The 17,464-nt window shown below is 39.5% G+C and overlaps 1 protein-coding gene across 23 annotated transcripts in view; it reads right to left on the minus strand.

Annotated features, from left to right (window-relative positions):
- Positions 1-17,464, minus strand: part of THRB (thyroid hormone receptor beta) — a 376,864-nt gene that overhangs the window by 197,906 nt on the left and 161,494 nt on the right. For 11 of the 23 annotated variants that reach the window (XM_054680441.1, XM_063806667.1, XM_016940574.4 and 8 more), the window contains exon 3: positions 1,923-2,059. The exons of the other annotated variants lie outside the window; for them this stretch is intronic. The gene's annotated coding sequence lies outside the window, so the exon portion shown is untranslated. The remainder of the gene's footprint in view (positions 1-1,922; positions 2,060-17,464) is intronic. 23 annotated transcript variants of the gene reach the window in all.

The following is a 17,464-nucleotide window of genomic DNA, read 5'->3' on the forward strand; positions in this document are numbered from 1 at the left end:
GACATTGTGCTCACCCTCTCCCCCTTTTTTCTTCCTTCTCTCCCTCTTGCTCTCACCCTTGTTCCTCCTCCCCCACCACATGCTACAGTTCAGACTCTACATTTAATTGTCAACTCACCTGATGCCCTTAGAGTCTACACAATCTACACTGCAAATTTTCATCCTCTCTTGAATTATTGCAATGTTATCCAAACCAGATCTCTCCAGAGGGTGGTTTATCAACTCTCTCCTCTACTTAACAATCCTCAGTGACTTCCCACCAGGTACAAGCTAAAGTCCTACTTCTCAGCTTCACATACAAGACCCCCGCACCCAGCCCCAAGTACCACCTTCCACCAGTCCTATTCCTAACTTCAGTCTCCACAGCACACCTTAAAACATCTTCCACCCCCCAGAACACTTGACACCTCCCAAACAAGCTATGCCTTATCACAACTCAGAACTGCCCTGTCTGTTCACTCCTTTTCGTGAAAGGCTGAGCCCGTATTTCAGGCAGAAGCCCTTCCCTAACTTCCTCAGGCAAAGTTAGTGACTTTCCTCCTCAGGTTAACATTGCATTACAAACATTTATTACTATCTGTCTCCCCAAATCGGTTAAGAGTTTCTGGGGCAAAGGTGTCACTGACTCACCCACCAGGCAGTTGCTCAACAAAGGTTTGCTGAATGAACTTTGTTCCTTTGAGTTTATCCTGTATATTTTATAAGTAAAAAGAAGCAGCATAGTATGGGGTCTGTAAGTATGAGTTTGTGGGTTCAAATTCCACCTGTGACTTGAGCAGGTTATTTAATATCTTGATGCCTCAGTTTCCCCATATGTGGAAACTTTCCAACTCTAGGGTGCTTGTGAGAAGTAAACAAGTTGCTACATAGCTGGAATACTGCATGGAAAATCGAAAGAGGTGCATGCTACCTGAGTGTTTGTTAAATATAATGGAGGTAATTCTGATACCCCATGGCTGCCTCTGTTGTGCTCACGGCAGAAGGTTCCCAACACCATCAGGACTCGCTTGATTTCAACGAGCAGATCTTTTATTAGAAATGTAAGTGTCTGCCTTACTCCTCCAATAAAAAGAGAGATGCTAACACCAAGAACATTACTCAATCCCATAAGAAAACTAGAAGTGGGCTTATGCCACACTCAGAGCCATTGCACTGGCTAGGGTGTTGGGTCTGGAAGGCATACAAAACACAACACAACACAACAAAACAAAACAAAAACCTAGTTAAGAAACTACAATTCAATTCTTAGACTACCATATATGGGAAAATTCACATTGGTTCTAAACTGTTAAATAGAAAATATGTCTATATTCACAAAAAGAGATGGAAAGAAGTCTAACTTCAACCAGGTACAGTGACTCATGCCTGTAATCCCAGCATTTTGAGAGGCCAAGGTGGGCAGATTGCTTAAGCCCAGGAGTTCAAGAATAGCCTGGGAAACATGGCAAAACCTTATCTCTACTAAAAATGCAAAAAATTAGCCAGGTATGGTGGTGTGTGACTGGAGTCCCAGCTACCTGGGAGACTGAGTCGGGAGGATCACCTGACCCTCAGGAAGACGGGGCTGCAGTGAGCTATGATGGCACCACTGTACTCTACCTTGTCTCAAAAAAGAATGAACGAATGAAAAGAAAGGAAGGAAGGAAGGGGCCTAATGTCGTGCAATTTGGCTTCAAAAAGTGAGTAGAAGCCAAAATTCGGTGTTCAGAGACAGTCAAAGGGAAGTATGATTCTTTTTGTTTGCAGGTAAATCAAAAGGGAGATTCTCTGGGTTGAAATTCTGCAAAATATATTTCACTTAAGTACATCCTTCATGATCAGCCCTGTACACATCCTGGCTATATCTTTTGCAAGTGCCTCCTGCATGTGCCTTATGCTCCAGCTGTGCCAACAACCTTCGAGAAACCTGCGTAGAAGCTCACCTTCACACCTGTGCTTGGTAGCTGCCTTGCCTGGGATGCCCCCCTTCTCGTTGTAACACTCACTCAGGTGTCCACTTTTCCTGGGAAGACTTTTTCTTGCTCTCTTCATGGACCTTTGCTATGAGCCTCGAAGCCCCCTGAAAATACATACACATTTTGCAAAGCATTTATCACACTGCATGACAATTAGTATGTTCACTTTCTCACTCCCTCACTAGACAGTGAGTCTTTCAAAAAAGAGAGGGACTGTGTCTATTTCCCTGTTGCTTTCTCAATGCCCAGCACAGTGCCTGGAACAAAGTATGTGCCCAATAAATGCTCATTGGATATTATTGAACAGACAGGATTCCCTGTGTATGGAGAGGCAAATTCATTGCCAAATGCCTATGGTAGCAATGTTGGGTCCTCCCCTGTGCATTGTTTATCAAGGCCATGCCATGGGGATACCACACTAGGGATGTAGGTGAGGAATTTTCACATCTGACTAAGCTGAGATGATTGTACAATTACACATCACTTCTCTCTAGAAAGAGAAATAGTTAGGATTCCTTAAAAGGGTTAGGAATTCCTCAAAAAACATTGCATATGCAGTAGCCTGAACCAAGAATTTAAAAACTTCTACATGACATTCAACATTTTAGGTGAAAATGCAAAGGAGTAGGAATATTAAAGCCACAATGAGAGAGTATTACATACCCATTATAATGACTAAAATTTAAAAAGACTAACATTATCAAGTATTGTAGAAGATATGGAGCAACTGAACTCTCTTACACTGTTGGGGGCACTGTAAATTTCTATAACCACTTCGCAAAGCTGTTTGAAAGTTTTTAATAAAGTTAAACATCTATCTACCCTATAGCCTAGTAAATCTTCCCCTAGGTTTATATCCAAGAGAAATGGATATGTCCACCACAAGACAGTCCCAAACTGGAAACAACTCAGTTTTCTGTTACACAAGAAAATGAATAAACATACTGTGGTATATCCATGTACTCAATACTACTCTGCAATAAAAAAGAATAAAATACTGACATATGTAACAACAGGTATGAATCTTACAAATGTTATGTTGAGCAAAAAATGTCAAATACAAAAGAATATGTATTATGTAATATGTAAAAGAAGTTCAAGAACAGATAAAAACATTTATCAATGGTGATGAAATTCAGAAAAGTGGTAATCCTGGTATGGGGCAGGCAGTGACAGAGAGGGGCATGGGCAAACTTCAGGGTTGCTGGAAATGTTTTGTATGTTCTTCCAAGTGGTAGTTACATGGTATACAACTACATAAAAAAATGGAGCCTTATATGCTTTAGCATGTGCATGTTATAGCACACTAAAAAGTTTTCATAAACTCAATGGACAGATCCCCTAGACGAGTAGAAGAGACAAAACACCCCATCACTCACATAAAATTCAGAGAATGGGTCATATACACCCTTGTTTGTTCAGGGAAAAAGATCAGCACTGAATAAAAGCTGACACATGTTCCAGTGGAACTGGCATGGTTGCGGAACACAGCATTATGGCAAACTCAGTGTATTCAAACAACCGAGGGCAAAGACATCCACTGCTCTGGAGGTCACACCTGTAGCATGACTCCCTTTTGGGGATGAGTGGACATCCCAGCTACGCTCTCTATTATGGGAGTCTAGCAACAGAGGCCCTTCTCAGTCATATACTTTCAGTCAAGTCATTGCTTCGGATGCCACTTTTTGAAAGTCACTTCTTAAAAGAATAATGCTAAAACCCTCCGAAGAGTGTAAGCATACTAAAACCAGAAGAGATAAAATAAAGAAAAACTTTGCAGAAATGTGAGATTACCCTAAGATGATCAGAAATCTCAAATACTTGAAGCCTGCTGTGTCTGCTATGCCTGTCCAATCGAAAGGAAAGAGACGCTCCAGAAAAATGTATTGTCTGCTCTTTACCAAACAGGGTTTTGGCTCCTAATAAGAGTTGAACCAGATTATCACGTGAGGACCTGCAGAATTTCTTTTACTCTTTCAGTGTTTCTCAACAAGGACATTATGGCATTCAGGGCAGGACAAATGTTTGGGTGCAGGACTGTCCTTGTTCTGAATGTCCTAAAGGCCAGTAGCATCCCAGCCCTCCCATCACTGTGATACCAACAAAATGTATGAACATGTTTCTGAGTTTAGAACCAGCACTGACGTTTTGGCAGAAGATTTAATTGGCATCCTGATGGCCTAATCCACCCTGAATTAGAATCTACAGTCAGTCTTCTGGTTGGTGTTTCTAGTATTAAATATCAAGTGTAAATATCTAATGTTAAATATAATATTAATAACAAATTAGTCAACATTTGACAAAAAAAGGGGGAGGACTTTGCTCAAAGGTCCAAATTTCCAGTCCCTCAAGAAGTGACTCATTGAACTTACCCACCCAATGCTTGCTGGCATTTGCATTTGCAATCTTGGACTTGAGGCCTATGTGGCAGGAAGGTCAAGCAGCCAGGCACTTATTTCCTTTCTCCTCTGTCCATTGGGTCTCACCAATTAGACTGTGAAAGGAGGAAGCTAGCAAAGAAGATGATAGAAAGAGCCATCTCTTTAAGGCCTGGAGCAGAGCTCATCTAAGCCACTACCCAGGTCTCATTCTCTTACCAACCCTTTCCCCCAAGAAGACAGAGTTTCAGGTGTATCTTCTGGCAAACAGAGCCAGGGAAGGAAAATCAGCAAAAGAAAAGTATTTCTTTAGAATTATTTATTCTAAAGTCCATGAACCTTATCAAAGTGAATGACTTTGCCCAGTTTTACACCCCCAGTCTCCATCTCAATGTGCAGGCTTAAATAACATAACCAGTTGTGTTACTATAATGACCTAATAGCACATCCCTGCAGACTCCACTTCATTCCTGCATCCATTCAGAGGAGGCCCAAAAGCAGGGCCTCTTCATCTGGTTTCCAGATCCCTAGGCAGTGTATCCCGAAGAGTGATATGAAAGATAAGTTTAGGGGGTAGGTTTATGAATTTTTGAAAGAATAATACTAATTTTTTTATAGTTATCTTTTGCTTTTAATAAATGATACATTTTTCATTTCTAGAAATAATATAGATTCCTTTTAAAATAATTTATGTAAATCCAAAAGGTCAACTATAAAAAAAATGTGAGACTGGGGATGAAATTATGGCAGTTTGGGATGACTTTTACCTCAGGAGGGTCAAAGACGGGCTTCTAAGGTTTCATAAATTCCTTGAAAATGTATGGGGGATTGTATGCTAATATAATTTTTTTTTTTCTGGGAGGAAGGTCCACAGTTTTCATAAGGTTCCCCTAAAGAACCGTGAATCCAAAATGTTAGGAATGATTGTCCTAGAATCTATGCTGTGCTGTTCAACACTGTAGCCACTAGTCACTAACCACACATAGCTACTAGACACTTCATACTTGCCTAGTTCAAATGAGATGTGCTATAAGTATAAGATACACACTAGATTTTGAAGACAGCATGAGAAAGAGAATGTAGAATATCTCATTAATATTTTTCTGCTGGTTACTTGTTGGAATACTATTTTATATATTGAGTTAGAAAATGCAGTATTAAAATAAATTTCACCTTTTTTTTAATGTGGTTACTAGGAAATTTAAAATTACATATGTGAGTTGGATTTGTGGCTTACTTTATATACTTAGTGGACAGTACTGGGTTATAGTATAAGGCCAAGAAAAATAAGATAATCTCTGAAGTCCAAGAGAAATTAGAATTATGAATATATTTTAAGGCATATTTATATGTAAGAAACAAGATAAATTTTGAGAAAAAAATGAATTTTTACAAAATATTGATTTGGAGAGAAACAATTATACAGGTATATATTCGCTTTGTCCCCTTAATCACTTAGCCAGGAAAATAAACCAGTAGTAGAAGCTTAAACTGTTCTATTCTTCCAAATTAAAACTACAGTTTCCATAGATTCAAATGAAGGTAGAAAACAGTAATGGTTTTAAAGTTCCTGGGAAAAGTAGGTAAATGATTTAAGTATCATTTTCTTTGGTTAATATAATCTATATCCACCAAATAACAAAGAGTTTATTGTATTTGCTTTGGGCCAGGCCCACCTCCCATCTCTGTTTTATGGCCCCTCACTAGGATAATTAAAATGTCGAAGTCTTTTAGAGGAACTCCTGAAACTCCTTTCTTTGCCTGCACAGCAGCTTTCATCTCTGGGTCCGCACATCTTGGGGCATCACGATCTCTCTTCAGCATTTCCTTTCTGAACTGAAAGCTGATTCCTTCAATGTATAGTTGCTCAGGTGCAAAGGAATATTACTGTGAATTGTTTTCTTTTCCATTGTTATTATCAAGGCAATGGTTCATCTAGATCCTTCTACTGGAAGTCATTTCTTGTTACAGAAGCTTGTATTTTCTATGGCTGATCAATATGTGAGAATAGTCTCATGTTCATTTTATTGCATGGTCCTGCATCTAATCTTTCACAGAAAAGATTAGCTCCATCTCTCCTACCTAATATCCTGCCACCTTTTGTAACACAAACACGGTTTGGGTGCTAATAAATGTATCAGTCCCAGATCGGTACAGATACAGAGCTCATGAGTGAATTTGGCCTTAAGAGCATTTTTCTTATGAGCATTACATTCATGCCCACTTGTTTCCCATTCACTCCCATTCTGTTCCTCAAAAATCTATAGCAGAAGGCCTATTGGTGTTTAGGGTTTCCATAAAGTGATGTCATTCAGTTGAGCTTTAAGTGGCCCATAGATAATGTTACCATGATGTTTTCTTCAATGAGATGACTTGTTCTAACTAAGTCAGGCCCCAGGCAACCACCATTCCTACGCACGGTTTTTTTTTTTTTTTTTTGGAACCTGTTGTCTCTTTACTTTCTGGGAGCAGCATTTCTGCCCTTTAAAATGGCAACTGCTCCCCAAGCCAAGCAAGACAGGAGCTGTTAATGGTTCTGTTTGTTTTCAAATAGCATTCTTAGGGAGGAACAACCATCATACAATACATCTAGCTATGTGGAGTGCAAGAGCTCCACTTGCGTGTTGACTTGTCGACTCAGCCTTCTCCAATTTTACTGTGCATAAAAATCACCTGGGATCTTGTTAAAGTACAGATTCTGATTCATTAGATCTGGAGTGAGTCCTGAGATTCTGCATTCCTAACCAGCTCCCTGGTGGGGCCAGTGCTTCTAGCCACAAACCATGCTTTGAGCAGCAAAGGATCATCTCTAAGAAACTTTCCATGTTCATGGTTCTATAATTCTGTGAGACCAGAAACACCAATAGTTGGCATAAGCAGATGAAGATTCTCCCCAGGACCTCCACTAGAATACTCCAGAAGTCATAATACCAGTTGTAGAAATTTATCTAAATAGGAGGATTTAGAAATTAAGTATGGGAGTCAATCCCCAAATCATTTCAGTATCTTGAAATAAAGCAATCAGTGGACCAAACTTACTCTCTAATAGTTCTTTCAAATGTTTGAAATGTTAGGTTTCTCTTTGAATTTCAAATGTTTGAAATGATTATGTGTAGTCAAGGATTAAAACATAAGCAGTACTGTTATAAACCACCATAATGTGCTACATCTGTTAATAAAAGACCTCCTCTTCCAGCTTCCACCTTGGTCTGAACACCCAATATGAAAGTTTTCTACAATCTCCCCAGCCACCTTGGATACCACCCCTGTGGGCACTTGACCTGCCTCAGTCTCACCCCACGCTTCATCTCAGTTTCAACTGAGTCACAGGTAGGTCATTTCTACAGCAGATCTACTAGGATCACACATCGCACATCTCAGTTTCTTTACTGAGGACCTGAGAGGTCATAGAAAGAAGTCACTTTGTTAACTTTATAGCCTCCTGTCTTCTCTGTGGTGCTTTGTCCAGTTTGCTCATTCATTCATTTCCATCCATCCATTCATTCTATCTTTCTCCTTCTCTTCTTTAGAGTAACGGCCAAAACCTCCCCTTGTCTACAGCAGAACAGTTCCACTGTCACCCAGATCCTTTGGAAATTTATCTTTTTACTTCCAAGTACACTGACCAAGGCATTTTTTCCAAATAAACAGCTCCTTTCCTTGAGAAATTGTGTTGCTAGTTGTTACTAGATGTCATTTGCCCATCCTGTTACATCCAGTTACTTTGTTTGCTCTAACCTCTTTTTTATTGTGAAATATAATATACATACAGAAAACTGCATACATATCAACTTTTTACCTTCAACTTCTACTCTCTTTGAATTTTAATGGAGAAACCAGTTACTTTTCATTAACAACATATTAAATAAAAACATAAATCATTTAGTAACATGGCTATAATTGTAGTCCACAGATCCAAGATGTAAATGAACCAAGGCCAAGCTTAAATGAGAACACTAAAGGTCCATGTAATCTGTTGGTTGCTAAATGGGATATGCTCAAATCTTTGTTTCTTATTCCTGATTGCCAAAAAATCAAGTAGGTAAATGCTCTTACAATGAGCAGATTCAATGCTGTATCTACTTGCTGAAAAATATGTATTATACTATTTAAGATTACATGAGAATTATAAAATATGTATGATAGGATTTTGGATTAAATGGGAACATCAAAATAAAATGAATAAAATCGATAATTTCAGCAGGCTCTTATGTAGTCAGGGTCTATCTCTTCAGACTGTGTATTAAATTCTTGCTTCTTGCTTTTGGCTGTCTGTCTTTTATAATTTTACAGACAATAAGAAGAAGCAGCAGAAGAGAAAGAAGTCCGACACCTAGTCTATCATATGAAATTATTATTTATTAATCATTCTCATGAAAGATTTGCTGGGGGAGAAAGGTTAAGCTTATTACTACATGGTGGTCCCTAGATTGGTAGGTAGTTCATCATTGCTGCCTCAGACCCTGTTAACACTGATAACTAATGGCTGGCATGATGCCTGTCATATTAAATGCTTCCTCTCAAAGGAAGAAAAACAGCACTGAAAGAAAGTAATTGGTTCACTCTCAATTAATTGCAAATGGTTTTAAAAGAGCAAGGAGAGGCCGGGTGCAGTGGTTTATGCCTGTAGTCCCAGCACTTTGGGAGGCTGAGGCGGATGGATCACCTAAGGTCAGGAGTTCGAGATCAGCCTGGCCAACAGGGCAAAACCCCATCCCTATTAAAAATACAAAAATTAGCTGGGTGTGGTGGTGCCTGCCTGTAATCTCAGCTACTCAGGAGACTGAGGCAGGAGAATCACTTGAACCCAGGAGGCAGAGGTTGCAGTGAATTGAGATTATGCCACTGCACTCCAGCCTGGGCGACAGAGTGAGAGACTCTGTCTAAAAAAAGCAAGGAGAACACTTGCTGTTGTCTTTGATGATCAGTCTAAATATAACAATCCCTGCCTGTTTTTCTTCATTGATTAACTTCAATTTCAAAGGTATGTTAGTGTGCCAAATGTTTGAGGTAGAAATAAAAAATTTTCCGACATGTAATAAATCATAATATAGCAACAGTCCAGAAATGATACCAAATTGCCTTCAATAATGAAAACAACAACAAGAGAACAAAACCTGCTAAGTGTTGAAAATAGGTTTTAGGACTGATAGCCCTCCTTCCCTCCCTCTCCCTTTCTCCTCTTTAATTAAAGTCAAATTCCACTTATTCTTCTAGGCTTGATACAAATTCTAATGCCCTCAGTCAAGGATTCATAGATCACTGCAATCCACCATCATCTTTTGCTCTTCTTAATATCTTGAATATGTGATATCTGCCCCATTCATCTGTAGTTGCCAAAATATAAATAATAAATAACTAGAATGATTGTTCACCTTTTTGTGAATATGTATCCTGATTTCTCCCCACCTCCACCACCACGGTTAGTTACAACTTTCTTTTTATTTTATTTTTTGAGATGAAGTCCCATTCTGTTGCCCAGGCTGAAGTGCAATGGCACAGTCTCGGCTCACTGCAACCTCCGCCTCCCAGGTTCAAGCAATTCTCTTGCCTCAGCCTCCCAAGTAGCTGGGATTACAGGTGCCCACCACCATGCCTGGCTAATTTTCATATTTGTAGTAGAGATGGGGTTTCACCATGTTGGCCAGGCTGGTCTTGAACTCCTGACCTCAGGTGATCCACCTGCCTCGGCCTCCCAAAGTGCTGGGATTACAGGCATGAGTCACCATTCTCGGCCAGTTACAACTTTCTTAAGGGAATTGGCTGTACTTTTTATACCTCCCACTGGCATAGCATGGTGTTTTGCATAGAGAAAAGCTTAGTAAATATTTATTTGACAACGTGTTTTCCCAAAGGGAGCTAGTAAATAGTTGTTCCCTCTGTTATTAAGCAAACTCCCAAACCAGAAATTGTTTGGCCTTGGTATGGTTTCTTCACTAGAAGCTGTCCAGTCTTGTCTTTTTTTTTTTTTTTTGAGATGGAGTCTTGCTCTGTCACCCAGGCTAGAGTGCAGTGGCGCAATCTTGGGCCACTTCAACCTCTACCTCCTGGGTTCAAGTGATTCTTCTGCCTCAGCCTCCTGTGTAGCTGGGACTACAGGTGCGTGCCACCATGCCCAGCTAATTTTTGTATTTGTAGTAGAGTCAGGGTTTCACCATATTGGCAAGGCTAGTCTCAAACTCCTGACCTCATGATCCGCCTGCCTCAGCCTCCCAAAGTGATGGGATTAGAGGCGTGAGCCACTGCTCCCTGTCAAAGCTGTCCATTCTTTAGTGTGGACTTCTTATATGGTTGCCATTGAGAGTGTTCATAAAATAAGTCAACATAACATAGGAATGAACAATTACAAAAACTTGTGTTTAGAATAAAATCGGTAATTAGACGATTTTGTGAGGGAGATGAACATTTTTTGATGAACTATTTTGTTCATCCAAGTAAATGCTCAGGGACACCCCCCCCGCCACCCTCATTCTCCCACTTCTAATTGATGTATTTAGGAATTAAGAAATTTGAATTTTGTTTCTAATTCAATCAAAGAGTTGCTGTAAGAGTACTGGGAAATCCTAATGGTAAGTGTTTAAATCATTCATCAGTAGACAATGGAATAAACCAGACATTCCAATCAGATCCTAAAGGATACATTTATATGGATTAAAAGTTGAAACCCTAGGACAATAAATGACCATATAAAAGCAATTAATATTCACTTAACCAATAGATACTAAGCACCTACTATGTGCCAGGCACAATTCTAGGTACTTGGGATATATCTGTAAATAAAACAGACAAAGGTTCCTGTGTCCTTATTCTCAAGGAGCTTACATTTTAGTGGATGGAAACTAACAACAAAATAAATAAACTATATTTTATGGGAAAAGGTGAACGATGCTATGGGATCAGAACTGTCAAGAGCTGTCCTTGTTGGGGATTTGAAGTAGCAAATAGAATGGACCTCAATGAGAGGATAAAATTCAAATTAAGACTTTGCAATAGGGGAGGGAGTGAGCCCAACAGGCATATTGGTGGGACATCTGAGAGTATTCTACTGCTAGAACAAAGGTAAACGAGAAAGTAGAACAACACATTGGCAATGCATGAGATGGACAAAGAGATAATATCCTTAATAAAGAAAAAAAGAGTTCTTAAAAATCATTAAAAAAAATCAATACCCTACAGAAAATGGGTGCATGACATCAACAAATAATCCTTTAATGAAGTTCAACAAAAAGTGAAAAATGTCCAACCTTACAAATAATCAGTAAAGTACACATTAAAGCAGCCTCACTATTGGGGTTTCTAGTTTGTTAAGATTAAATAATGTTGGCGAGGCCATAGGGAGGCAGATATTCTTCTACAATGCTAATGGAAGCATAAAATGACACAACGTCTTGTAAAATAATTTTCCTATATTTATCAATAGCCTTTATTTTAGAAACACTTCTTACGGAAATAATCAGAAGTTAAGACAAAATGTATATATAAGTATATTTACTGCAGCAATATTTATAATAATATATAAATACAAGTGATTAATATCTAGATATTATCCAAACTGAAGTCTGCAGCCCAGGAAATATCCATGAGCATTTGATGCCTCCACATAAATGTTCCATAAATACCTCAAACTCCAAATGTCCAAACCCAAACTCACCTTCTCCAGTCCCTATTCCGGCCCTTAGATCTCTTCCCCTTGTCTTCCCTAGATCAGTGAATGTCACCTACTTACACCCACTGCTTAAGACACAAACCCAGGACTCATCCTTGATGGCTTCTCTCTTGCTTCCCACATTCTATCAATCCCCATGTTTTGTCAATTCTACTGTAATGTTTCTTGAATACATCCATCTTCTCTATTCACACTGGAACTGCCCTAGCGCAGCCCTCACCATTTTATACTTAGGCTAATGAATAGCTGCTTACTTGGCCTGGTCCACTGTGGCCAATCTTACCTTCAACCTACCTGTCTTCCTTGCCCTATAGGACTCTTTCTAAAATATAAAACTGGATCAAACAATTACTTTGTTTACAATTTTAAAATGGTTCCCTACTGCTATCAGATTAATATCCAAACACCTTAGACTTTCATGATCTGACTCCTGATGGTCAACTTTCCTGTCCTGCCAGCATGAATGTTTCTTCTTTTTTTTTCTTTTTGAGACAGGGTCTCCCTCTGTCACCCAGGCTGGAGTGCAGTGCCATGATCGTGGCTCACTGCAGCCTCCAACTCTTGGGCTCTAGGTATCCTTCCACCTCAGCCTCCCATGTAGCTGGGACTACAGGCATGCACCACCATGCCCCTCTAATTTTTTGATTTTGTAGAGATGGGGTCTTGCTATGTTGCCTAGGGTGGTCTCAAACTCCTGGCCTCAAGAGATCCTCCCACCTTGGCCTCCCAAAGTTCTGAGACTACAGGCATAAGCCACTGCACCTGGTCCAGCCTGAATTCTTAAACTCCATCTATTACCATCTTCTTACAAATTACATTTCATGTCTTTGCATATTCTACTTCCCCTGTCTGTCCTCCTATACATTTACTGTTGGCCAGACAACTTCTCTTCACCTGTGTAGACTCAGCTGAGGTATCCTATCTTCCAGGAAGCCTTGCCTGACTCCATGCCCCCAATTCATTTTTGGGTTTCATTGTTCTATTGATCTCTCAAAGAACATCATGCATATTTATATCATAACATGTATTACACTGTTGTGCACACATTGCTTTGTTTCTTTGGTAATTCTTTTGACTGCCACATCTGGCTAAGCTGTAGTACTCCAGTGGGCACCATTTACACAGTGACCAAACTGCACAACTATATTGAACAGTCATGTATCCTTTCCACCACAGACAGATCATCTTTATACATCCATGCACAATAATTGGCCCAGTTCAAGTGCTAGAATAGACATATTTATATAACAGACATTTGTTTAATGAAAGAAAAAGTGAGCAATCAACAAAACTCTAGTTGTCTTGATGAAAAATTCCTTCAGACCAGTGATTCTCAAAGTGTAGTCTCTGAATAAGCAACATGCATCACTGGGGAACTTGTTAAAATGCAGATTCTCAGGCCCCACTCCAGACCTACTGAATCAGAGACTCTGGCAATGGAACCTAAGACACTGTTTTAACAAACCATCTAGATGATTCTAATGCATGCTTTACTTTGAGAAACACCGTCTTAGACTGCTCAAAACTAAAAGTAAAGATTTCATTTCAAGGGTTCAAATCACTTTGCCTGTAAGAAGGTCATTTACTTAATTTTTTAAAAAGTTTAAGTTATAAGGCAGTTCAGACATTCAAGGTATATAAAACAATATTACAGACACCCATGTACCCACCATTCAGATCTGCGGGTATTTGATCCATCACCCTAAAAGAAATAAAACAGCAAAACACTACCAACCCATCTCTCTCTCTCATCTCTCACCAAGCTAACCACTGTTTTACAGTTGGTGTGTGTTTTTCCCATGCATGCTTTTATACTTTTACTACGTAAGTGTGTAGGCATCTGCTTATTAATGAGAGACTTTGTCCAGGATGTCAGAACAGAAATCACAACACTTGCCCCAGCAAGCTGCATGGGAAGACACCTGGAGTAGCCAGCAGCCAGTGCCAACCAAACCTGCCCCTCTCCAGCATTTGGTGGGAAAAAATAGAGCTCACATGAGCTTTACAAAATGCAATCAGAGGGGGTTAAAATAAGAAAACCAAGTTATACTTATTTAACTGTTGCTGACTGTAAAAGCTAAAATAAAAAGTAGGTTTTGCCTTGAAGCTAAGGGTGTCAAACACATAGTACCAAGAAAGTTGTACTGACAAACTTTGTCATTTTTGTGTAGATTACACACACAAGGGATGTGTGCACCTGCCAGTGTATCGTGCACCATGGATATAAAGAGTTCCAAAAGAGCTATGATCTTTTTTTGGATATAAGGAATTCCGAAAGAGCTGGCTCCAACTGTCAACACCATAGATGAGTCTTGATTTTGTCTTCTGAAAAATGGCATTACCTGCTGTCTTATGGCTTAAAAAAAGGGAGTGATGATGACTTGAGTGTTAATTTCTTTCTTATTTGGGAGCCTATACGTTTATGAAAATATGATTACCAAACTCATAAGTCTACTCCTCCTAAAATTAAAAAATTAAAGACAAAAAGAAAGAAAAAAAGAAGGGGAGAGAGCAGGGAAGGAGGGAATAAGAGAGGGAAAAAGGGAGAACAAAACTTAACAACTATTTCCTCCCCGTCCTGACTTTCCTACTTTCTCCAGCTTGGCTTCTTATGATGACTTCCTACTCATCTTTACAACTGGCTTCTTATGATGACTTCCTAGTCATCTTTACAATTTCTCTTTCTCACATTCTCTTTCAAAGCCTGTAATTTAGCCTCTTTTTCCAGGTGATTCTTAGGGATACCAAAGTTTGAAATTATTGCTCTTGGTGGTATGGAGCCCTAGAAGTTTTACATTGTTGTTTTTGTTTTATGTATGCATGTGTGTATGAATATACATACACATATATAGTGTGTTTATATACATACACACACCTCCGTGTATGGTGTGTGTGTGTGTGTGTGTGTATGTTTAAACATAGTTCACAGTTTTGGATGGCAGCTAATGAATAAACACATTCTCCTTGGTCAATTTACTCTACAAATTTGATCACATACATCTATTTTCTCCTATCCCTGATACCATGTCACTAATACCGAGCTTATAACCACAAACTACAGTACTCAAAACCCCCTTTCATCGTTCCCCTTTTTATCCATCATACACTTGGCTACAAGATCAGTCCCTTGAAAGCCCCACCTTGACCATTCCTCTCCGTACTTGAAGGGCCTCCAGTAGCTGCCTAATTGTGACCAAGTCTGCTAGGTGTCTCCGCAATGTTCCCTCACAACGAAATCCCACTTTCATTCCGGGTGGCAAGGTACCCAGCCACATTTTCCCACTTCCTTTGCAACTACGAGTCGGTAGATGAGATTGTAGATAGAAGTTGCTTGATGGGCATTCTGGTAAGACCCCCTAAAGAGGAAAAACACAGCTAGTAATGGGTGCCTTTTTCTACCCCTCCCCCATTGTTGCTGTTGTCTAGAATTTATACATGAAGGCTAGCACCCCAGCAGTTACCTTGAACCAAGAGGAAATCTTGAGGATAAAGCCATATGCTAAGAATAGCAATGCAGAGTCATGGAAGGTATCTGAGTCCCTGCTGACCATAGAACCACGACCCCTGCTTTGGAGAAAAAAATAAACCTTTGTCTGTTTAAGTCACTGTTTTTTATGGTTTTCACTATGGGCAGGCCCAAAATAATACTTTGATCTCTTCACAAATTTAGCTATTTCTCCAATTTGGCCAATGTATTACGTTGGTATACTTTGATCTATTGCTTCTCTTCCAAAGAACAGGGGCTTGCAGATAAAGCCATCTGAGTTAAAGCCCAGCCCTGCCACTGTGACAGTGAATTCTTTAGGCACTGCTCCTAACCATTTTACCCTAAGTTTCTTTGTCTACAAACAGAGAATAAAAATAATATACACATTGGGGTGTTTGTTATTTTTCTTTCAACCTGCTTTTAAATCGTTAATAGCTCAACAGCACCAATAGGGAAAACATTTGGGGAAAGGAAAAAGAGATAAAACTCAAACGCGGGCTGGGCGCAGTGGGTCACGCCTGTAATCCCAGCACTTTGGGAGGCCAAGGCGGGCGGATCACGAGGTCAGGAGATCGAGACCATCCTGGCTAACATGGTGAAACCCCATCTCTACTAAAAATACAAAAAATTAGCCATCTCTACTAAAAATACAAAAAATTAGCCGGGCGTGGTGGCGGGTGCCTATAGTCCCAGTTACTCAGGAGGCTGAGGCAGGAGAATGGCGTGAACCCGGGAGGCGGAGTTTGCAGTGAGCGGAGATCGTGGCACTGCACTCCAGCCTGGGTGACAGAGCGAGATTCCATCTCAAAACAAAAACAAAACCAAAAACAAACAAACAAACAAAGAAACAAAAAAACCTGAAACCTGGATATATTTTCTAACTTCTGAACAGCTCTTACAAGCAGTTTGGTGGATGAAAATGCATACTGTTTAAAAAAAAGTGGAAAAATGTCAATAAATTGGGCTTTAACAATTGACATTTTACCCTCCCATTCTCATGAATAACAGGAATCTGACTACACACATGTTACATTAGCCACTTGACCAAGGAAGAAAAAAAGCAAGAGAGAGAAAAGAAAGAAATAAATTTCAAGAACTTTGGCTCTAGCAGGATCAGTTGCCCAAAGTCCCCGGAATGGAGAAACATATGATTTATATCTTGTTATTTTCCATTTGGTTAAATTGACTCTTAATGACTTGAAATAGGTCCTTTCAAATGGAATTGCAAAAAAGTAAATTCTGCTCAAACTCTTACATTGTGTAATTTCATTTCTGCTCTCATGCACATTAAACTAAACTGGTTGGAGAAAAATCTCTTGCTAAATTAAATTTGGTTTGATCAGGAAATTTGTGTGCATGTGCAGGCAAAGCACAGTATGTGTGGGTTAAAAAAATGTCCTGGTTATTTAAAGTGTTCTTTTTCACGGATGATTCAGTTTTACCATAGCTTCATTAGTGAACTAAATTTGTGTTAATGTGGATCTGTGTTGTGAGTGAAATAGGCTTTGGTCCTTTGTTGGGAAATCACTCAAATAGTAGACATTTTGTCCTTTCTGAAGAAAAATAATACAGCCTCAAAGGCTGGAACATTTGAGCATCTTTAAATCCTTCCTTCTCCAGCTCCACATGACTCTTCTTGCCGTTTCCTAATGCCGTCATCATTTCCTTTTCAAAAACCTTTTCCTTGCTCATCCCAGTCCCATTTCGCTCATCAGGCTCTAAAACGCAGAATTGGCCCCTGGGTCCCATCTGTCCTGGCCTATGTCCTTAGCTGTATTTCTGCCGCAATAATTACCTTCCACTTTACTACCTGACTTTTAAAATATACAATAACAAAATTTAAATGAAGTTGTTTCAAAGAATTTCAGGGCAAGGAAAGTGCTTTTTAGACGGTCAAAATGCCCTACTGCAATAACACAGGTACAGGGCCCATTATTTCATAGTTCTTGATGCCCGTTGAAAGCAAAAAGACTGAATT

The sequence above is a fragment of the Pan troglodytes genome, chromosome 2 (assembly GCF_028858775.2).
Source record: "Pan troglodytes isolate AG18354 chromosome 2, NHGRI_mPanTro3-v2.0_pri, whole genome shotgun sequence".
NCBI lineage: Eukaryota > Metazoa > Chordata > Mammalia > Primates > Hominidae > Pan > Pan troglodytes.